This window comes from Phyllobates terribilis, unplaced genomic scaffold (assembly GCF_046119375.1).
Source record: "Phyllobates terribilis strain yellow unplaced genomic scaffold, ASM4611937v1 Scaffold_5__5_contigs__length_657084704, whole genome shotgun sequence".
NCBI classification, from domain to species: domain Eukaryota; kingdom Metazoa; phylum Chordata; class Amphibia; order Anura; family Dendrobatidae; genus Phyllobates; species Phyllobates terribilis.
In genome coordinates this window covers 237,093,129-237,115,706 of record NW_027362765.1, presented here as the reverse complement: position 1 = coordinate 237,115,706, position 22,578 = coordinate 237,093,129, and the positions used below count along the sequence as shown (strand labels likewise).

The following is a 22,578-nucleotide window of genomic DNA, read 5'->3' as shown; positions in this document are numbered from 1 at the left end:
ATTATAACTGTGGTTTTGCTGTTCCACGGTAAAACATCTCTATTATCCTGCTTTTGGCATTTTTTGCCGTAAAAAATAAATAGTGTCTCCTGATTGTTCAGACACAAATATATCTGTTGAAAATAGTCTGGTGTAGGCCCGAGAAATACAAGTGTGGCTTTGCAGTTTCACGGTTCAAACCTCTGTATTATCCACTTTTGGGCCATTTGTATCTAAAAAAAAAACAGTTGAGTGTGTCGCTCACTGTTCAGACGCAAATATATATATTTAAACAAGTCTGGTATACACCAGTAAATTATAACTGTGGTTTTGCTGTTCCACGGTATAAAATCTCTATTATTCAGGTTTTGGTAGTTTTTTCCGTAAAGAAAAACAGTAGTGTCTCCTGACTGTTGTGACACAAAAATATATCTGTTGAAAATAGTCTATGTGTAGGCCCGACATCCCAGTGTGGTTTCGCAGTTCCACGGGTCAAATCGCTGTACTATCCAGTTTTGGGCCTTTGGTATCTAAAAAAAAACAGTTGAGTGTGTCGCTCACTGTTCAGACGTAAATATCTCTACTTAAAAAAGTGTGGTATACCCCAGTAAATAATAACGGTGGTTTTGCCATCCCACGGTAAAAAATCTCTATTATTCAGGTTTTGGTAGTTTTTTTCCGTAAAGAAAAACAGTAGTGTCTCCTGACTGTTGTGACACAAAAATATATCTGTTGAAAATAGTCTTGTGTAGGCCCGACATCCCAGGGTGGTTGCGCAGTTCCACGGGTCAAATCGCTGTACTATCCAGTTTTGGGCCTTTGGTATCTAAAAAAAAAGCAGTTTGAGTGTGTCGCTCACTGTTCAGAGGCAAATATATATATTTAAACAAGTCTGGTATACACCAGTAAATTATAACTGTGGTTTTGCTGTTCCACGGTATAAAATCTCTATTATTCAGGTTTTGGTAGTTTTTTCCGTAAAGAAAAACAGTAGTGTCTCCTGACTGTTGTGACACAAAAATATATCTGTTGAAAATAGTCTTGTGTAGGCCCGACATCCCAGTGTGGTTTCGCAGTTCCACGGGTCAAATCGCTGTACTATCCAGTTTTGGGCCTTTGGTATCTAAAAAAAAAAACAGTTGAGTGTGTCGCTCACTGTTCAGACGTAAATATCTCTATTTAAAAAAGTGTGGTATACCCCAGTAAACAATAACGGTGGTTTTGCCATCCCACGGTAAAAAATCTCTATTATTCAGGTTTTGGTAGTTTTTTTCCGTAAAGAAAAACAGTAGTGTCTCCTGACTGTTGTGACACAAAAATATATCAGTTGAAAATAGTCTTGTGTAGGCCCGACATCCCAGTGTGGTTTCGCAGTTCCGCGGGTCAAATCGCTGTACTATCCAGTTTTGGGCCTTTGGTATCTAAAAAAAAAGCAGTTTGAGTGTGTCGCTCACTGTTCAGCCGCAAATATCTCTATTTAAGAAAGTGTGGTATACCCCAGTAAACAATAACTGTGGTTTTGCCATCCCACAGTAAAAAATCTCTATTATTCAGGTTTTGGTAGTTTTTTCCGTAAAGAAAAACAGTAGTGTCTCCTGACTGTTGTGACACAAAAATATATCTGTTGAAAATAGTCTTGTGTAGGCCCGACATCCCAGTGTGGTTTCGCAGTTCCACGGGTCAAATCGTTGTACTAGCCAGTTTTGGGCCTTTGGTATCTAAAAAAAAAGCAGTTTGAGTGTGTCGCTCACTGTTCAGCCGCAAATATCTCTATTTAAAAAAGTGTGGTATACCCCAGTAAACAATAACTGTGGTTTTCCTCTTCCACGGTTCTAATCTACTCTTTATTTCCCTTTTTCCATTGATAGTGCAAGTGTAAGCTATTTTACTTCATTTACAATGGGCAAGGCGCGTGGCAAGGGACGTGGATGTGGACGTTCTGGTGATGGTTCGTGCAGAGGACGGGGCCGTGGCCAAGGTGAAAATGTGCCACAACCAACAGCCACATCTTCTCGCTCCCACTTCTTGACCGAATTACTAGGGAAGCACAGAACAACACCAGTATTGAGAACTGATCAGTGTGAACAGGTTATTAATTGGATAGCAGACAATACTTCCAGTTACCTGGGCACCACCACCTCCGGTCTGTCTTCCACACGGTCAACTCTTAGTAGCCATGAGTCTCGACCACATACTCCTCCTCACCCTGATGCTCCTTCCTCCCACCATGCTGAGTGTCGTCAGACAGCAAGTGATCCCACACTTGGACACTCTGAAGAGCTGTTCACTTGTCCATTTCCATATTTGGGCCCCTCGCCTGATACGCGTGGACGATGACGAGACACAATTGCCAGGAAGTGAGGAGGAGGATCGTGGTGCGCAAGTGGAAGAGGAAGAAGTGGTGGATGATCTAGTAACTGACCCAACGTGGAAGGAGGACATGCAGAGTGAGGCCAGCAGCACACAGGGGGAGGGAGGCAGAGTACCCCAACAGGCAGGAAGAAGCAGTGTGGTGGCCGCAGACAGAAGGCAGGCAACCGTTCCCCGTAACACCAACACGAGGGACGTTGCCAGTACAAGCGGTAGGTCTTCCCGAGTCTGGAATTTTTTAAAGACTCTGCTGATAACCCCAAAAAGGCCATATGTTCCACCTGCCATGCCAGCATCAGCAGGGGTGACAAAACTACCAGCCTGACCACCACCAGCATGATCAGGCACATGGCAGCAAAGCACCCGACTTTGTAGGGCGAAACCCAGGGTCCACGACCAGTGTCAGCGGGTGTCACCACTGCTTCTTCCACTGTTGTGCGTGCAATAGAACCCCCTGTTGTGTGTGCAAGGCAATCCCCTGTCCATACTGCATGTAGAGATGCCCCCTCCTCTGAGTCTTCACTTGTTATGGCAGTTTCTCAAGAAACAGCATCAACGTCCACGTCCACGTCCCACAGCAGCGTTCAATTGTCCATATTCCAGACCTTTGAACGAAAGCGGAAATTCGCAGCTAAAGCCCCACAGGCCACAGTCCTAAATTCGCACATTTCACGACTGCTTGCATTGGAAATGCTGCCTTTTAGGCTGGTGGAGACGGAATCCTTCCGCAATCTTATGGCGGTGGCCGTCCCTCGTTACTCGGTCCCCAGCCGACACTATTTTGCCCGGTGTGCCATCCCCGCACTACACAAGCAGGTGTCCCAAATAGTGTTGAGCCACCCCCGTAGTGTTCGAGTTCGGTTCGGTTCGTTGAACACCCGTGTGTTCGCCGAACTGTTCGTCGAACTGTTCGTCGAACACCTTCGAACACCGTTAAAACCAATGGCAGGCAAACAAAAACACATAGAAACACATAGAAAACACCTTCAAAGGTGTCCAAAAGCTGACAAACTGCTCAGAAGACATAACTAACACATGGAAAAGTGACAAGTACATATAGTCATGCGAAAATAAAAGAGGTGGAGGAGTAAAAGGAGGGGGAGACACAGATATAGGCATGTCATGCCCTTCTAAAATCCAAAAAGTGAGAAGCCGACACGGCCAGTCCGCTCCTGCCCGTGCCACCTCCGTGTCGCCGGGTTTGTGCCAGAGCCGCGGTGAACCCTGACGGCCAGCCCCCCTCTCCCAATACTGGTGCCTGTCCGCTGGTGGGTCGAGCGAGCCCCCCTGTGGTGGAGGCAGCTCTAAGCTTTTTAATTTAAATTGTCTCTCTAATTTGAATGAATACACTTTAAATCCATTTACAAGGATCTATTGGAGGGCAAGTCTCATGCCAGCAGCCGCGGTAATTCCAGCTCCAGTAGCGTCCACTAAAGCTGCTGCAGTTAAAAAGCTTTTATAAGGATCGAGCTCGGCTGTCCACCGCAAGGCATCCTACTGCCAGTCCCAGCCCCTATGCCTTGGGGTGCCTCCTGATGCTCTTCACTAAGTATCCCATGGTCCCGAAGCATTTCCTTTGAAAAAATTAAGTGTCTAAACTACAGGTGGTGCAGCTTGCTTAACAGCCGGGATAATCCGCTCACTAGCAGACACTGCTACTAGGCACAAAGTATTTCCTGGGCTAGATGCAGTTAAAAATTTGTAATTAGATACTCTCGTTGGATGCTGAGAAAGCATTCCATAGAGTCTCCTGGCACGCCATATATGATTCTCTTAGAAAGCTTGGGGTAGGGGTCTAGGGGACCCTTTTATAGCCAAAATCACGGCCCTGTATCGCAATACGTCACCTAGGCTGAAGATACATGGAACTGTAGCACCCTGAGGGCTCGGTTGCTACAGACGTATTGCACCTCACCCAGAGGTGTTATATCTCACTCTCAGGTAAGGATGGAGTGTGGATCAGGACCCGACACCTGCATGCATTACACCACATTGCCGTGGGGCAGGGCGACCAATATGCCCCTGAGATGGGCACGACAGTCCCTGTCCCTGGCTGGAGTGGGGGGAGGGAACACTGAGGAAGGGGAACCCTGTAGTGCAGGAGCAGGGAGGAAGCAGTTCCTGGGTGCATTGAGAAGGGAGTATAAAAGGTGGGCACCATCTTAGTTCAGTGCAGAGAAGTCTGAGCAGAAGTGGCAGGGAGCAGGGGCTCTGCATGAGCTCTGCTCCGGAGGCGGGCCTAGTAACAGAGGCCCAGGCCTGGAAGAGGGAGAAGGAAGGAAGAGGAGCGGAGAAGGCTCCAGGAACGAGGAATGAAGGGATCCCAGGGGTGCGGACGGGCGAGTCGCCACCGCACGCCCGAATCCACCTGCGTGGAGGGGTCAGGCCAAAGGGGGAGACCGGTCCCCGAACTAGTGGAGGCAGGAAACGACCCTCAGCTAGAAACCGGAGGCTCTGACATTTTATGTGGCGCAGCCCCTCGCTACACCCGCTAGGAAGGCACCACATAGGGTCAGGGAAACTGGCGCCAAGTTTACCAAGAGGAGGCCCGAGGCAGCCGGACAGAAGTGTTGGTAAGAAAGGCCAGACAAAGGACACACAAAGGGGGTCCTGTGAAGTGCTCCAAAGTTATCTGGGAGTTGTCTGAGCCCCTCACCTGGTGAGCACAGTACGACGTGGGCAGCCGTTACCTGCAGACGTGGTCTGGATAATAAGAACTGTGAGTAAAGGCCCTGAACTGCATCACTGACTCCGTGTCATTACTGCTGCTGCCCTGCACCATCACCCCCATCCTCCGCATACACTGCCCTGAGGCTATACTCCTCCCGTGGGGAGTTATGCTACGCTCTGCTGCACCCACAACACCAGCCTCAGTGGTCTGCCCTGTAGCGGCGGTTCACTCTGACCGCAATCCACGGGTGGCGTAGTCGGACATTTAAACATGAAAACCACATAAATAGTTCCGCCACTGGTTTGACCGCCCTGAGCCACGGAACTGGGTCGCCGCCACGAAGACTACAACCACCAGCATCCACCAAAAAGGGTCCGGCTCCGGGTGTACCAAGGCCCAGGGGGTGCGTCAGTACATTTTCATCACCTTTCACAATCACCAATGGGACAAGGCAGTGATGTCCTCTGTCCCCTCTCTTATACATCCTAGTGACGGAGCACCTGCTCTCATCAATTCGCCATAACCCCAATATTAGGTGGATTGAGGTGGGAGGCACCGAGTACAAGTGCTCTCTATTTGCTGATGATGTCCTAGTATATATCACTCAATCACATATATCCATCCCTGCTGTTATGGCTGAAATAGATCACTTTGTTACATGGTCAAATTTTAAAATCAATGCAGCGAAGTCTGAGGCCCTTGATGTCTCCCTCCCCAAATCCATATAGGATTCCATCCAGTCCAACTTTCCCTTTGCCTGGCCCTCACAGGGTATCAAATACTTAGGAATTCCTATTCATAGAGACCTCTCCCATCTATGTTATCTTAATTTTGGGCCCTTTATTGAACAACTCCATACAGACCACGGTTGGCAAGTTACAACTGTAAGATTCACTACGTGAACCACTGGTGTTTTGTGGAAAAGCACATGTACACTGCGTTCCAAATTATTATACAAAAAGTGTTTAGGAGTGATAAGGGAAGAATTTGTTTGTTTGTCAGTTAAACTCATTGATGGTGATGTGTGTCAGGGCTCTTTATATCACTGTAAGCAATTGCAGACACCTGTGCTAATTAGTTTGGCAGGTGTGTCCAATGAAAGGCAAGACTACTTAAGAAGGCTCTCTCACATTATTAAGCAGCCTACATTTTCTGCCAAAATGGGAAAGAAAAAGGATGTGTCGGCTGCTGAGAAGCAACAAATTGTGGAGTGTTTAGGTCAAGGCATGACTACAATCAACATTGTGCGATGATCAGGATGAAGTGTCTTGGCAATCAAGAAGTATGTAGCTGATTCACAGTACACACGTGTGCGTGCTGATAAGGGCAAATTGAGGACTCTTTCCTACATGCAATTACGTCAGGTTGAAAGAGCAGCGGCAAAAAAGCCTTGTCATAGCAGCAGACAAGTTTTTGAAGCTGCTTGTGCCTCCAACTTGTGCCGTGCAGCGCTCGATGGTCCAGATGGATGGAGTGGAGGATGGCTGGTTGGACACCCCACGCAAACACGGCTACAGCGCCAACAAGGAGGAGGTGGAGTAATGTTTTGGGCTGGAATCATGGGGAGAGAGATTGTCGGCCCCTTTAGGATCCCTGAAGGCGCTAAAGATGAACTCCATAATGTATGTGGATTTTCTCAAACAGCACTTCCTGCCATGGTTCAAGAAGAAGAACCGTGTATTTCACAGCAAGATCATTTTTCTGCATGATAATGCACCATCTCATGCTGCACATAAAACATCTGCATCTCTGGCTGATATGGGCATAAAAGGGGACAAACTTATGGTGTGACCCCCATGCTCCCCTGACCTCTACCCCATTCAGAACCTTTGGAGCATCATTAAAAGGAGTGTCTATGATGGCGGGAGGCAGTTCACATCTAAGCAACAGCTCTGGGAGGGTATTCTGTCCTCATGCAAAACAATTGAAGCAGAAACCATCCAAAACCTGACAAATTCAATGGACGAGAGAGTTCAGAAGCTCCTTTCGAACAAGGGGTCCTATGTGAAAATGTAACATCACCTAGAATAAAGTTTTGAGTTGAAAACTGTTTGATTTCAGTTTCTAACAACCTGCTAATGCTTATAATTTCAAAAATGACCATTTTTTTGGTCTTTATTAAAATGAAAAGGTTGATCGAAAAGTTTGGGGGATCTAAGAGTGTGGCAACCCAGTAGTCATGATTACTTCGAATTCTGACAATATGAGGGTCATGCTGCAGGTAGTGCAGCAAGAAGGCACTTATGTGCCTTGCGCATCTCGGAGCCCCAAAATTATTTTCCGGGCTAGATGCAGCTAAAAATTATTTTTAATTTTAAATCTGGTGAAGCTTTAGTATAGATGGCCTAATAGGATCAGTGCTGCACACTGCTACAAAGCCCAAATTATTTTCCAGTCAAGATACAGATAAACATGATTAGTAATTTGAAAGCTTAAAACGGTTGGTGGGGTGATTTTAACCAATCATCAAGCTTTTACTCTCCCCAGGATGACACAGGGGTAGAAAAGTCGTTTCGGATCCATGATTTGTTCATCTTTATGAACGTGAGTCTGTCTACATTATCAGTGGAGAGCCGCGTGCGCTTATCTGTCAGCACACCACCAGCAGCGCTGAACACACGTTCAGACAGAACGCTGGCTGCGGGGCATGACAAGATCTCCAAGGCGTAAGTGGCTAGCTCCGGCCATTTATCCAGATTGGAAGCCCAAAAAGAGCAAGGGTCCAGTGACACAGTCGTGGCTTCAATGTTTACTTGGAGATACTCCTGTACCATCGTCTCTAGGCGTTGACTATGTGTCAGACTTCTTGTCTCCTGTGGCCTTGCAAAGGATGGGCTAAAAAAGTGGTGAAATGATTCCGCAAAATTGATGTTACCAGCAGATACTGTGGTTCTGTTACGGTTTGAGTGCTGAACACTTGACGGTCCCACGGTTGGCAAGTTGGAACTGTGAGATTCACTACGTGCACCACTGGTATTTTGTGGAAAAGCACATGTAAGATTCTGCAACAGTCTCTGCTGATACTCCTGCATGCGTGCATCCCTTTCTATGGCAGGAATAATTTCTGCAAATTTACTTTTGTACCGGGGATGGCAACCCAGTAGTCAGGATTATTTCTAATTCTCCCAATTCGAGGGTCATGTTGCAGGTAGTGCAGCAAGAAGGCACTCATGTGTGTTGCGCATCCAGGAGCACCAAGTCCCTGTTGTGTTGGTGGCGAGGTAACAATCATGCTTCCTTCCTCTGTCCTCTCCCCCCAACCTCGCACAACAGAAATGTGATCAAGGTCTCCCTCATCTGATGAGTCTTCCATCAGTTCGTCCTCCACTTCTTCCTGGGCTCCTGCACCTTCCTCACTAGTTTGGCTGCTACCATGCGCCCTGGTAAAACCATCTCCCCCACCCTCACATGCCTGCCGCCTTGGTGCTGCCGACCGTCTGGACCTTGCAGATGTTAGCCCTTCCGCATACAACTCCTCCTCCTCTACTTCCTCCACCTCCTCTTGTGCCACCACCTGACTCCGAATTCTGTTTAACATGTGCTCCAGCATGTAAATCACCGGAATAGTCATGCTGATAATGGCATCGTCAGCACTAAACATCTTTGTCGCCATTTCAAAACTGTGCAGAAGGGTGCATAGGTCCCTGATCTGAGACCACTCCTCCAGCGTGATTTGCCCCACCTCTGAATCTCGTTGGCCCAGGCTATACGTCAGAACGTATTGCACCAGGGCTTGTCGGTGCTGCCACAGTCGCTGCAACATGTGCAGAGTTGAATTCCACCGGGTAGGCACATCGCATTTTAGGCGGTGAAGTGGCAGGCCCAACGACTTCTGTAGAGATGTAAGTCGCTGAGCTGCGGGATGCGAACGGCGGAAGTGAGCACACAGCGACCGTGCCCTCTGCAGAAGGCCATCTAGTCTGGGATAGTGGGCTAAAAATTGCTGGACAACCAGGTTCAACACGTGAGCCATACAAGGCACGTGTGTGACATTGCCCCGGCGAAGGGCCGCACCCAGGTTTGCAGCATTGTCACACACGGCCTTCCCTGGTTTCAGGTCCAGTGGAGACAACCATTCATGAAATTGGTTCTCCAGAGCTGACCACAACTCCTCAGCTGTGTGACTCACATTTCCCAGACATTTCAATGTAAAAACCGCCTGATGACGTTGAGCCCTACTGCCAGCATAGTAAGGAGGTGTGCAGGATCCCTTCTGCGCAGTTAGAAAGCTTGTGGCATGACCAGACAGGCTTTGGGTGCAGGTGGAAGACCGAGAGGAGGTTGAGGAGGCAGAAGCAGTGGAGCAACTTTGACATAAAGAGGATTGACGCACAACTCGTGGGGACGGCAAGACTTGGACAGCAGCCCCTTGTCCTGCTGTCACCATAGTTACCCAGTGCCCAGTCAGCGACATGTAACGCCCCTGTCCATGCCTACTCGTCCAAGTGTCTGTGGTGAAATGCACCCTGTCACACACAGAGTTTCTCAAAGAAGCGGTGATGTTGTGTGCGACATGCTGGTGGAGCGCAGGCACACCTTTCTTTGAGAAGTAGTGCCGACTGGGCATCTGGTACTGGGGCACTGCGACGGACATAAGGTCTCGAAAATCCTCTGTGTCCACCAGGCGGAAAGGCAGCATTTCTGTAGCCAAGAGCTTGCAGATGGTGAAATTCAACCTCTTAGCTTTCTCATGGCTAGGAGGAAATGGTCTTTTACTTGTCCACATCTGAGGGACCGAGGGCTGGCTATTGTGCTTAGACGGGGTTGATAAGGGTGTCCCTGGCAAACTGCCGGTCTGTGAGGAAGATGCAGGCGGACATGTTAGGTTGCCTTGATCTAAAGGTGGTGCTATCGATGTCGGACAGCGCTCAACACCAGCTGGTGTTACCACCTCCAAAGAAAATGATGACCTGCCAATCACGCTGGCTGTTGCGGGTAAAGAGGTGGCAGGTCTGCGCCCCAAAACAGGTGTGACTGCTGTCCCCCCAGTCACAGAGGATGAAGAGGCCGCGGATGCACAAGATATGGCAGACGGTGATTGGCCCGGCCGGCTAGGCCGCATTGTAGCACACTGAGCTTCCCACTGCAACTTATGCTTCATGTCCATGTGCCGGTTCATGCATGAAGTACTCAAACTATGTATTTTTTGGCCTCTACTTAGCTTTTGCTGACAAATGTTACAGATAACACGAGTTGGGTCATCTTTATCGATCTGAAAAAATGCCCAGGCTATGCAAGGCTTAGCACCCATGCGACCTGAAGAGCCACCACGACTTGTGGTGAGAGGCAGAGTTGTGTTTGAGGATGCAGTTGTTGACGTGCTTCCAGTACTATGTCTCTGTCCAGGAAGGCGCAACCTGACCTCGTCGTCACTAGCATCTTCCTCCACCTCCTCTGCTGACCTCATCTCTTGGCTGACTGTGGGTTGACAGTAAGTGGGATCTCCGACCTCATCATCATCACCCTGTGCGTTATCACACCCGTCGTCCTCAGAGCCAACCTGTTCCTGCCCTGACAAAAAACTAAAGTTGTCGCTCCAATCAGGTATTTGAGTCTTATCATCGTCTTCCTCATTGTCTCCACCAACAGGAGTTACAGTTTGGGAATGAGGGTCTACATTATGGTCAGAACCTTCTGCGTCTGGTCCTGGATGCGACTCATAAAGATTCTGGGCATCAGTGCAGATCATTTCCTCGTCTGGATTCACAGAAGCGCTGGAGTCGACCTCTGATTCCCAGGCTATAGTATGAGTAAACAGCTCTGCAGACTCAACCATCTGTTCTACCTCATACTCAGACGGGCAGCTGGAGATTTGGGAGCTGTGAGGAAGCAAGTGCGATTTGGGTGACACCTTTGAGGACTGGAGTATTTGTGATGTTGAAGTTGATGTGGAGGAGAGCCCACTTAAAGGAGCACTTGATATCCGTTGAAGCACCTGCTGTTTTTGTGCCTCATCTGGAATTTGTAGCGATTGGCGTGGCCGTAAGAAAGGGATCTTATCACATTGTCCGCTAAAAGAAGTAGACATTTTAGTTTGGCTGGAAGATGGTCTTTCTTCTGCAGATGTTACTGTTGCTTTAACACCTACCCCACGGACACAACCTTTTTTCCCCTTCCCAACACGCCTATTCCCCTTTCCACCAGCAGCAGGCCTTTTTCCACTCATTTTGGTGGTTAACTAATTCACAACTCTGGAGTTGTTTGCACAAAAAAACAATGGATGGTAACCGAGCAGAGCTGAGTGGCCAAACTGTGGTATTAGGCCAAAACTATTGGCTGGGTTAGATGCAGAAAAAAATTATTTTGAATTTGCAACCTGATGGAGGTCAGTATAGATGGACTAATAGACCAAGTCCCACACACCGCTAGAAGCCCAACTATTTTTTCAGAGCTAGATGCAGAAAAAAATTATATTCAATTTGCAACCTGCTGGAGGTCAGTATAGAAGGACTAATAGAACAAGTCCCACACACTGCTAGAAGCCCAAATATTTTTTCAGAGCTAAATGAAGAAAAAAATTATTTTTAATTTGCAACCTGATGGAGGTCAGTATAGATGGACTAATAGACCAAGTCCCACACACTGCTAGAAGCCCAAATATTTTTTCAGAGCTAGATGCAGAAAAAAATTATTTTTAATTTGCAACCTGATGGAGGTCAGTATAGATGGACTAATAGACCAAGTCCCACACACTGCTAGAAGCCCAAATATTTTTTCAGAGCTAGATGCAGAAAAAAATTATTTTTAATTTGCAACCTGATGGAGGTCAGTATAGATGGACTAATAGACCAAGTCCCACACACTGCTAGAAGCCCAAATATTTTTTCAGAGCTAGATGCAGAAAAAAATTATTTTTAATTTGCAACCTGATGGAGGTCAGTATAGATCGACTAATAGACCAAGTCCCACACACTGCTAGAAGCCCAAATATTTTTTCAGAGCTAGATGCAGAAAAAAATTATTTTTAATTTGCAACCTGATGGAGGTCAGTATAGATGAACTAATAGACCAAGTCCCACACACTGCTAGAAGCCCAAATATTTTTTCAGAGCTAGATGCAGAAAAAAATTATTTTTAATTTGCAACCTGATGAAGGTCAGTATAGATGGACTAATAGACCAAGTCCCACACACTGCTAGAAGCCCAAATATTTTTTCAGAGCTAGATGCAGAAAAAAATTATTTTTAATTTGCAACCTGATGGAGGTCAGTATAGATGGACTAATAGACCAAGTCCCACACACTGCTAGAAGCCCAAATATTTTTTCAGAGCTAGATGCAGAAAAAAATTATTTTTAATTTGCAACCTGATGGAGGTCAGTATAGATGGACTAATAGACCAAGTCCCACACACTGCTAGAAGCCCAAATATTTTTTCAGAGCTAAATGAAGAAAAAAATTATTTTTAATTTGCAACCTGATGGAGGTCAGTATAGATGGACTAATAGACCAAGTCCCACACACTGCTAGAAGCCCAAATATTTTTTCAGAGCTAGATGCAGAAAAAAATTATTTTTAATTTGCAACCTGATGGAGGTCAGTATAGATGGACTAATAGACCAAGTCCCACACACTGCTAGAAGCCCAAATATTTTTTCAGAGCTAGATGCAGAAAAAAATTATTTTTAATTTGCAACCTGATGGAGGTCAGTATAGATCGACTAATAGACCAAGTCCCACACACTGCTAGAAGCCCAAATATTTTTTCAGAGCTAGATGCAGAAAAAAATTATTTTTAAATTGCAACCTGATGGAGGTCAGTATAGATGGACTAATAGACCAAGTCCCACACACCGCTAGAAGCCCAACTATTTTTTCAGAGCTAGATGCAGAAAAAAATTATTTTTAATTTGCAACCTGATGGAGGTCAGTATAGATGGACTAATAGACCAAGTCCCACACACTGCTAGAAGCCCAAATATTTTTTCAGAGCTAGATGCAGAAAAAAATTATTTTTAATTTGCAACCTGATGGAGGTCAGTATAGATGGACTAATAGACCAAGTCCCACATACCGCTAGAAGCCCAACTATTTTTTCAGAGCTAGATGCAGAAAAAAATTATATTCAATTTGCAACCTGCTGGAGGTCAGTATAGAAGGACTAATAGAACAAGTCCCACACACTGCTAGAAGCCCAAATATTTTTTCAGAGCTAAATGAAGAAAAAAATTATTTTTAATTTGCAACCTGATGGAGGTCAGTATAGATGGACTAATAGACCAAGTCCCACACACTGCTAGAAGCCCAAATATTTTTTCAGAGCTAGATGCAGAAAAAAATTATTTTTAATTTGCAACCTGATGGAGGTCAGTATAGATGGACTAATAGACGAAGTCCCACACACTGCTGGAAGCCCAACTATTTTTTCAGAGCTAGATGCAGAAAAAAATTATATTCAGTTTGCAACCTGATGGAGGTCAGTATAGATGGACTAATAGAATGATGCTATGCCCAAAAGATTTTACTTCACTAGGTGCAGTAAAAAAATTGGTATTCTATACACAGGTGTTATATCTTGCAACACAGATAGGCTACTCCACTGACTAACACACTCTGCAATAGGCCAAAAAGGATTAGCTTTGCTAGATTCAGCCAAATGCTGTGAAAAAAACTTGCACAGCACTGGCACAGACCTGCCTGGCAAAAACTGATAGGAACTGATGTAACCTAGTCCTGAAAAGGACTCCAATTACAATTAGTCTTTACTCCCACAACCTATCTATTTAAGAGCACAGACCTCCCTGATAAAAGTCGTAGGAAATGCTGTAACCTAGTCCTTAAAAGGACTGCAATCACAACTATTCCCTACTCCCAAGCTATCTGTATATTTGTGCGAAAATTGGCTTGAAATTAACAAGGTATGGCGCACACAGCAACAGCGGTGCCGTCTAACACGCAGCTGCAGCAGTGAGAAAATGGTGGCGACGGGGAAAATGGCTTGGTCTTATAGGGCAAGGACATGTGACATACACTGCCAATGACACATGCCCTTGCTTGTGTGAAAAAAAGCACTTCGCTCCGTGTGTGCGCTGCTGATAGGCTGACAGATTGCACCTCCCCACTGCAAATGCGGGAAAGAGCAAAAAAAATGGAGATCTTCATTGTTCCTGCAGAGATCCATCCCCTGCCCCTCCCCCCACCCCGCTGTACACTCAAACTGCGTATTAACATTAATTTTCATCATTACTGAGAAAAAATCCAGTTATGATTTTGGTGCACGAACAGTTATCGAACATAACCTCGAACAGCCGAATTTTTCTCAAATTGTTCGTGTTCGCCGAATGGCTCGAACACCGCCCAAAACAGCTCGAATTTGAGATTGGCGAACAGTTCGAGTAGAACAACGCTCATCTCTAGTCCCAAAGCATCTGCCGTGCCCTCAACAACGCAGTTACAGGGAGAGTCCACCTGACAACGGACACGTGGACAAGTGCTTGTGGCCAGGGACGGTACATCTCTCTGACGGCACACTGGGTAAACATAGTGGAAGCCGGAACCCAGTCTGACCTTGGGACGGAACACATCCTCCCCACACCGAGGATTGCGGGCCCTATGTCAGTCAGAGTTGCCCCCACAGTGTACAGCTCCTGCGCATCCTCCTCCTCCTCCTCCTCATGTTCAGCCTCCATCTCAGATATCACCACATCAGTTACAAGCTGCAAGTATTGCAGCACTGCCTCCGCCAAGTGGCAACAGGCTGTGCTGAAACTCATAAGCTTAGGTGATAAACCTCACACTGCTTGTGAGTTGTGGACAGCTGTGAAAGAGCAGGCAGATCTGTGGCTGAGACCGCTGAACCTACATTCCGGCATGGTCGTGTGTGACAATGGCCGTAACCTGGTGGCGGCTCTGAGGCGAGGTGAGATCACACACGTACCATGCCTGGCTCATGTGCTTAACCTCGTGGTTCAGCAGTTTCTTAAATCGTACCCCGAGTTGCCAGATCTGCTCGTGAAAGTACGCCGCCTGTCAGCTCATTTTCGCAAGTCGGCTACAGCTTCCGACGCCCTTGCTGTGTTGCAGCAGCATTTGCAGCTTCCGGCACACCGACTGGTGTGTGATGTCCCCACACGTTGGAACTCTACCCTCCACATGTTGCAAAGGATTTGTTAGCAGAAGAGAGCAGTTGTGGAGTACCAGCTGCAACAAGGCCGTCGATATTCAGGTCAGACTCCACACATAAGACCTCAGGAGTGGACCTGGATGTCTGACATATGTACCATCCTGACAAACTTTGAGGAGGCCACCAAGATGGTGAGTGGCGATGACGCCATCATTAGTGTCAGCATCCCACTTGTCTGTCTTTTGCAACGCTCTCTGCAGAGAATTAAAGAGGAGGCATTGCAGCCAGAGTATGATGAGATGGATCAAGAAGCCGTAGCGGGCGATTACACACAGCCCAGCCTCATCTCATCCCAATGTGCATTGGGGGACAATGAGGGAGAGGAGGAGGAGGAGGAGGAGGAAGAACAGGAGCTGCTATCATGTGTTGTAGACGGTAGTACCTGTACAAGTGTCATACCGTCGGTTCAGCGTGGGTGGCCTGAGGACAGAGGGGAGGAGGAAGAGGAGGAGGAGGAGGAGAGCATGGTCAGTCGTCATCTTGGTGAGGACACGGAAATCTTGCTCGTTACCAGTCTGGCACGCATGGCTGACTTTATGTTACGCTGCCTTAACCGTGACCCTCGCGTTGTCAAAATGTTGGGTGACAGTCATTACTGGTTGATGACACTTGTAGACCCCCGCTACAAGGAGAACTTTCACTCTTTTAATCCTGAGGTGGAGAGATCTACAAAAATGGGGCAATACCAGAAGGCCCTTGCTGCAGAACTCTTAAAAAAATTCCCATCTGAACACGCTAGCGGCAGAGGTCACAGTTCGTTGCCCAACCAAGGCATACAGGCGAGAGAGATGCAACTCCAATCCAGCAGAGGCAGGGGAACACTGTCAATGTTCTGGGACAGTTTTCTGACACCCGCCCAGCTTATAGGCCCTGAGGCGTGGGGTACTCTCACAAGGAGTGGAAAGTTTCAAAAGATGGTGAGGGAGTACCTTGCCGATCGTACCAGCGTCCTCCGTGATTCCTCTGTGCCTTTTAATTATTGGGTATCCAATCTGGACACTTGGAATGAACTCGCTCTGTACGCCTTGGAGGTCCTGGCCTGCCCTGCCGCTAGCGTGTTATCGGAGCGTGTTTTTAGTGCCGCTGGGGGAATTATAACTGATAAGCGCACTCGCCTGTCAACTGACAATGCTGACAAGCTGACCCTTATCAAAATGAACAAGGGCTGGATTGGGCCAGACTTCTCATCACCACCAAATGACAGCAGAGTAACATAAAGTTAAATCCACTGTGTTATTTCGGGAGGTGTATTCACATGCACCGCTTCACACCAACACATGGGTATAGGCTTCCACTTTTCGGCTGTTTAATCTTCTTCTCCTTATCCTCAGCCTCCACCACCACTATACCACCAGGGTGCCAGCATTGCAAGTTCCTCCGTCCTAATTTTTGGCAGCTTTTGCTGGGAAAGCATAAGCAAATACCATGGGACACCCACTCCCCAATAATGGGACCTATGTTTGTAATATGCTGTACTGCATGGCTCTTGTAAGGGGCATTGCAAGTTGCTCCATCCTAATTTTTGGCAGCTTTTGCTGGGAAAGCATAAGCAAATACTATGGGAGACCCACTCCCCAATAATGGGACCTATGTTTGTAATATGCTGTACTGCATGGCTCTTGTAAGGGGCATTGCAAGTTGCTCCATCCTAATTTTTGGCAGCTTTTGCTGGGAAAGCATAAGCAAATACTATGGGAGACCCACTCCCCAATAATGGGACTTATGTTTGTAATATGCTGTACTGCATGGCTCTTGTAAGGGGCATTGCAAGTTGCTCCGTCCTAATTTTTGGCAGCTTTTGCTTGCAAGGCATAAGCAAATACTATGGGACACCCACTCCCCAATAATGGGACTTATGTTTGTAATATGCTGTACTGCATGGCTCTTGTAAGGGGCATTGCAAGTTGCTCCGTCCTAATTTTTGGCAGCTTTTGCTGGGAAAGCATAAGCAAATACTATGGGAGACCCACTCCCCAATAATGGAACTTATGTTTGTAATATGCTGTACTGCATGGCTCTTGTAAGGGGCATTGCAAGTTGCTCCGTCCTAATTTTTGGCAGCTTTTGCTTGCAAGGCATAAGCAAATACTATGGGAGACCCACTCCCCAATAATGGGACTTATGTTTGTAATGTGCTGTACTGCATGGCTCTTGTAAGGGGCATTGCAAGTTGCTCCGTCCTAATTTTTGGCAGCTTTTGCTTGCAAGGCATAAGAAAATACTATGGGACACCCACTCCCCAATAATGGGACTTATGTTTGTAATATGCTGTACTGCATGTGACGTGCCCCCTGGGCCGTGTGTACACGTGTGTGGGATACCCGGTGCCGGGTCTCTGGGGTCTGTAGCCTCCGTGGCGGTGACCCGGTCCCGTGGCTCAGGCTGGTCAAACCAGTGGCAGTCTTTCTTAGGTTTTGAGGTGAATTGTCCAACTGCGCCACCCGTGGATTGCGGTCAGGGAGTACCACCGCTGCAAGGCAGACCGCTGAGGCTGGTGTTGTGTGCGCAGCATAGAATGGGATAACTCCCCTTGGGAGGAGTATAGCCTCAGGGCAGTGAGTGTGGATGATGGGGGTGATGGTGCACGAGCGCAGCAGGAACGACTCAGAGTCTTTGCAGTGCAGTTCAGGGTCTTTATTGATGATTATAAGGTAGACCCTCCCGGGAGTACTGGCTGGCATAAGAGGCCTGGTCAGTCTGTGAGCAAGCAGGAGTTCCCCTGGCCAGGTGGAGTTGTAGGCCTCCCCGTCTGTCTGCACTCTTCCTGCCTACCTTGCTGTAAGCGGATAGAAGTAGCCCACGTCCCAGAGTGTACCGTGTAGTGCTCACCCGTATGGCTGGTGACTTGGGGCCTTCTGTTAGCCTCCGCTCCACGACGGCGGTGCTGGTCCCTTGCTTGTGACTGAGCCTCCGGGCTTCTATGGCCAGAGGACCTGAAATCCCCTGCCGGCTGGTTTCTGCTGCTGGATATATAAGTCCTCACAGCTTCAGACTCCTGTGTCCGGTTCCTATTGTCTTCTGCCAGGGCGAGCTCTGCTCAGCTTCCAGCCCCTGGTCTTTAGCTCCTAGCTCCTACAGAGCTCCTTGCTGTTACTTTCCCTTGCTCTCACTCTGACTCTGACTGTTCTCTGACTCACTCAACCACGCCCCAGATCCAGTTTATAAGGGCAGAATTCTCCCCTCCCAGGACTGGGGCAGGAGGATGTTGCATGTTTAAGGGATCCTGACCAGGAAACCTCCCACTTGCTCTCCGACGTAATATCTCTATTACTGTGGTGACCAGACCCATGGGGTGCCACACATGGCTCTTCTAAGGGGCATTGCAATTCCTAATAATTTTTGGAAAGCCTTCCTTTCACTGCTTAGGCCAACAGTGCATGGGAGACCCAGTTGCTATAAATCGAAAAAAAGGTTTAGTTAACGTCCTCTGACCTCCATGTCACTTCCAAGGGGCATTGGAGTGCCTCGAAATTTTTGGTAGGCATTGCATTCACTGTATGCCTTATAACTGTGTAGCTGAACCGCTCCTTTTGGTACAGAAACATATCCTACAAGACATGTTTGGTTGGCTGGCCTGATATTGATGTGAATGGTCCCTGTTCCTCCTGCTCTTTCTCCTTTGCCACCACCTCATCCATCATTCATCACCTGAAGCTTTGTTTTAACGGGAGTCATAGAACTGGGATAGTAGCAGGAAAACATCCAGCAATCCTCGAAGGAGGTAGAATATGCGCCAAAACGCTGACCACCTCAGGCCTAGCTGCTACTACATACATGCGCTTGCATTCCAAGGAACAGAAAGCTAAGGAGGTGGATGGCCTCATGATCATGAATAATTTACTCGTTGTGTAGGAGGCCGACCACTGCTGCTGTCTACCTTCTGAACGTTGTGTTGAAGCCTGATTGACCCAGGACCCGCAATCCTCTATGTCTGGAGGACGTGTTGCATCCCAGTGTCCAACTGTGTCCCGGCTTCCACAATATTAACCCAGTGTGAAGGCGTCAGTGAGATGGACCATTCCTGGCCACATTCACTTGTCCACGTGTTTGTGGTTAGGCTGTCCTTCCCACTAAATGCACTGGGGAGGGCACAGGTAATGTTTTGGTATGCGCGCTTGTGTATAAGGCGCACCGGGGCAAATAGGGGCGGCTGGGGACCGTTTATGGACACCCGGCCACCCCCACGCGGCTGGGGACTGTGTGTGGGCACCCAGCCGCGGGGCGGCTGGGGACTGAGTATGGACACCCGGCCGCCCCCTGGCAGCTGGGGACCAAGCGTGTACACCCGGCCGCCGGGCGGCTGGGGACTGAGTATGAATACCAGGCTACCGATGCAGCCATGACGTGGTGGCCAGATTCCACCTCCACATGCCTAAAAGGCCCAATTTCAAGTGCAAGCAAGCTAGCAGTATGGTATTGCAGCCTGGGGGTGGGTGGGTGGCTGGCTGCATACTTGCGCTTGTATTGCAAGTTATGGGGGAGGTACAATTGAACACTGCCCTGGGACAAGGACTTGCACGGGGATAGTTGCAAGTCTGCATCTTCTGATGCGGCAAGGATCACTTCTGATGGGCACACTTTTAGGCAGTGACCTGGGTGTCAGAGATGCTTCCAGGGGTCTTCCCCATGCTGTTCCCATGTCTTTTTAGCACTGTATGCATGTGTCACACAACACATGGCCAGATAAGGTTGTAAAATGTTAAAATGACATTTCCCGGTGAATGCATTTGTCACAGTTGAAAGCAATACAAACGTGCAAAAACGCATAAAAAATGCTACTTGTGAACATAGCCCAAGGTGTGGAGGAGTATTTTTGTTCTTGGTTATTTATTTTACCTTATACACAAGTCTTTACCCTGGAAAGGATGTTCCTTAACCCCTTTCCGACCTGGTCAGTAATAGTACGCACCAGGTCGGGAAGGCCTGTTCAGCGGGGGCTCCTGCGGTGAGCCCGCACTGAAGCGAGCACATGTCAGCTGATTATTGGAATCGCAATCCACCCGCGGCTGTTAACATGTTAAATCTCTGACAGTGGCATTTAACTCGCGCTTCCGGGAGTCCTAAGCCCCGCCCATCAGTGACCCCGTCACATGATCGCGGGTCACCAATGGGTGGGCATGACAACTCAGGGTCTGCAGCAGACGCCTGTGGTTGTCATGTCTCAATTGCTATGAGCGCCACCTAGTGGACAGCGCTCATAGCAAGTGAGCATTTCTCCTGCATACAAGCAATCTGCTCATCGCTTGTATGCAGTAGAAGCAATCAGACAACTGCTGCTTCTAGCCTCCTCTGTAGACTATAGAAGCAAGCAGAAAGTGTAAAAAAAAGTTTTTAAAAAAATAAAAAATATATAAAAGTTTAAGTCACCCCCCTTTCGCCCCATTCAAATAAAATATATATATATAAAAAAAAAACCACATACACATATTTGGTATCGCCGCGTTCAGAATCGCCCGATCTATCAATATAAGAGAAGAATTAATACAATCAGTAAACGGCGTAACGAGAAAAAAATTTTAAACGCCAGAATTAAGTTTTTTTGGTCGCTACAACTTTGCAATAAAATGCAATAACGGGCGAAAAAACATCGGATCTACCCCAAAATGGTATCAATAAAAACGTCAGCCCGGCACGCAAAAAATAAGTCCTCACCTGGCCCCAGATCCCGAAAAATGGAGAAGCTAAGGGTCTCGGAAAATGGCGCCATTTTTTTTGTTTTTTTTAGCAAGCTTTGGATTTTTTTTTCACCACTTAAATAAAAAAGAACCTATACATGTTTGGTGTCTATGAACTCGTAACGACCTGGAAAATAATGATGGCAGGTCAGTTTTAGCAATCTGTGAACGTGGTAAAAAAAGGACCCAAAAAACAACTGTGGAATTGCATTTTTTTTGCAGTTTCACTGCACTTGGAATTTTTTTCCCATTTTCCAGCACACGATATGGTAAAACCAGTGATGGTGTTTAAAAGTACAACTCGTCCCGCAAAAAATAAGCCCTCACATGGCCATATTGAACGAAAATTAAAAAAGTTCTGGCTCTGGGAAGAAGGGGAGCAAAAAAGGAAAACACAAAAACAGAAAGACCCATGGTCGTTAAGGGGTTAACATATTTCACAGGAAAGCACTTTCACTTTCGTTTTTGAACGTTTTATTGTGAGCCTGTAAAAGTGGCTTAATACCTCATTGTTGACAGCAGTGACCTGGGGGTCAGAAATGCTTACAGGGGCGATCCCCATGCTGTCCCCATGTCATTTGAGCACTGTCACTATCGTTTTGGGCACTTTTTAGGCTTTCTACAGACTGCCGGGGGAGCCGCCGCAAAAATGTTTGGGTCTCCCATAGACTAACATTGGGCTCGTTGCTCGGGTCGAGCACCCGAGTATCACAGTGAGCTCGGCCCGAGCTTCGAGCACCCGAGCATTTTAGTGCTCGCTCAACACTACTGATAAGACAATCATTATCCCCTAAAGAAATTCTATAACAGATAATTATAAGCCAAAAAAACATGACTTGATCCCCTTGTTGTTGGATTCTGCAAAACAACTGATCGCTCTACATTGGAAACAAGAATCTCCCCCTACTCACTCCGAATGGATAAATAAAGTAAACATGATTAGACGCTTAGAGGAACTCACCAGCTGGGAAACCTATACCCATCCCAAATTTTCTAAAGTTTGGAGCCAACGGAGCCAGGAGGTTTAATTCTTTCCTTGCCCCCCCCCCCTAGAAAACCATATCAATCTCCTAATATGATATTCTTTCTATTCTTAGTCCCTATTCTTATCCCTTTTCCCTTTTGTTTACACCCATCCACTCCCTCCACCCTTCTGCGAATAAAGTACTCCCTTGGTCGAGAGTGTTTATCAACCTCTAACTTTTTTATGTCACTAAGCTTTAAGAGACCTACTATTCCTTTATAGGATTATTTGACTGCAATTATTTTATTTTATTTTATTCCATATTCATATGTCTTTACTCATATGTCATGGGCTACAAGCTTGTTTATGCTGTTGTCCTTATTCAGTTTTTTTCCGTTTTTTATGTTACTATGTTCTTTTAATGTAATGTAATGTATGCAGCACAGCTCCTTTTCTCATTTGCTGACCATTGCAGCGCATCTCTTCCCTCATTGACTTTGCAGACACTTGCGAAAACATTGGGCACTTGCTGCTTTTCTTTCGCTTCCCATCCTTTTGGGCCTACCCTGCCCTTTATCCTGCAGGGCTATGCTGTTTGTCATGTTTTGTAGCAAGCAGAAGGGAGCAGTTCGTAAGGGGTTATCTGGGTTGACAGTGGTTAGCATAAGTAGTAAAAGGCAGCAATAAGCAACCGCCCAACGTGGGGCTCGAACCCACAACCCTGAGATTAAGAGTCTCATGCTCTACTGACTGAGCTAGCCAGGCTGCAGACACACAATCACGCACCGCACTGCACC

The 22,578-nt window shown here is 47.2% G+C and overlaps 1 non-coding gene across 1 annotated transcript; it reads right to left on the bottom strand.

Moving 5' to 3' along the window:
* Positions 1-22,473: 22,473 nt before the first annotated feature.
* Positions 22,474-22,546, bottom strand: TRNAK-CUU (transfer RNA lysine (anticodon CUU)). The gene has a single exon. It is a non-coding gene; the product is annotated as a tRNA-Lys (tRNA).
* Between the last annotated feature and the right edge of the window lie 32 nt (positions 22,547-22,578).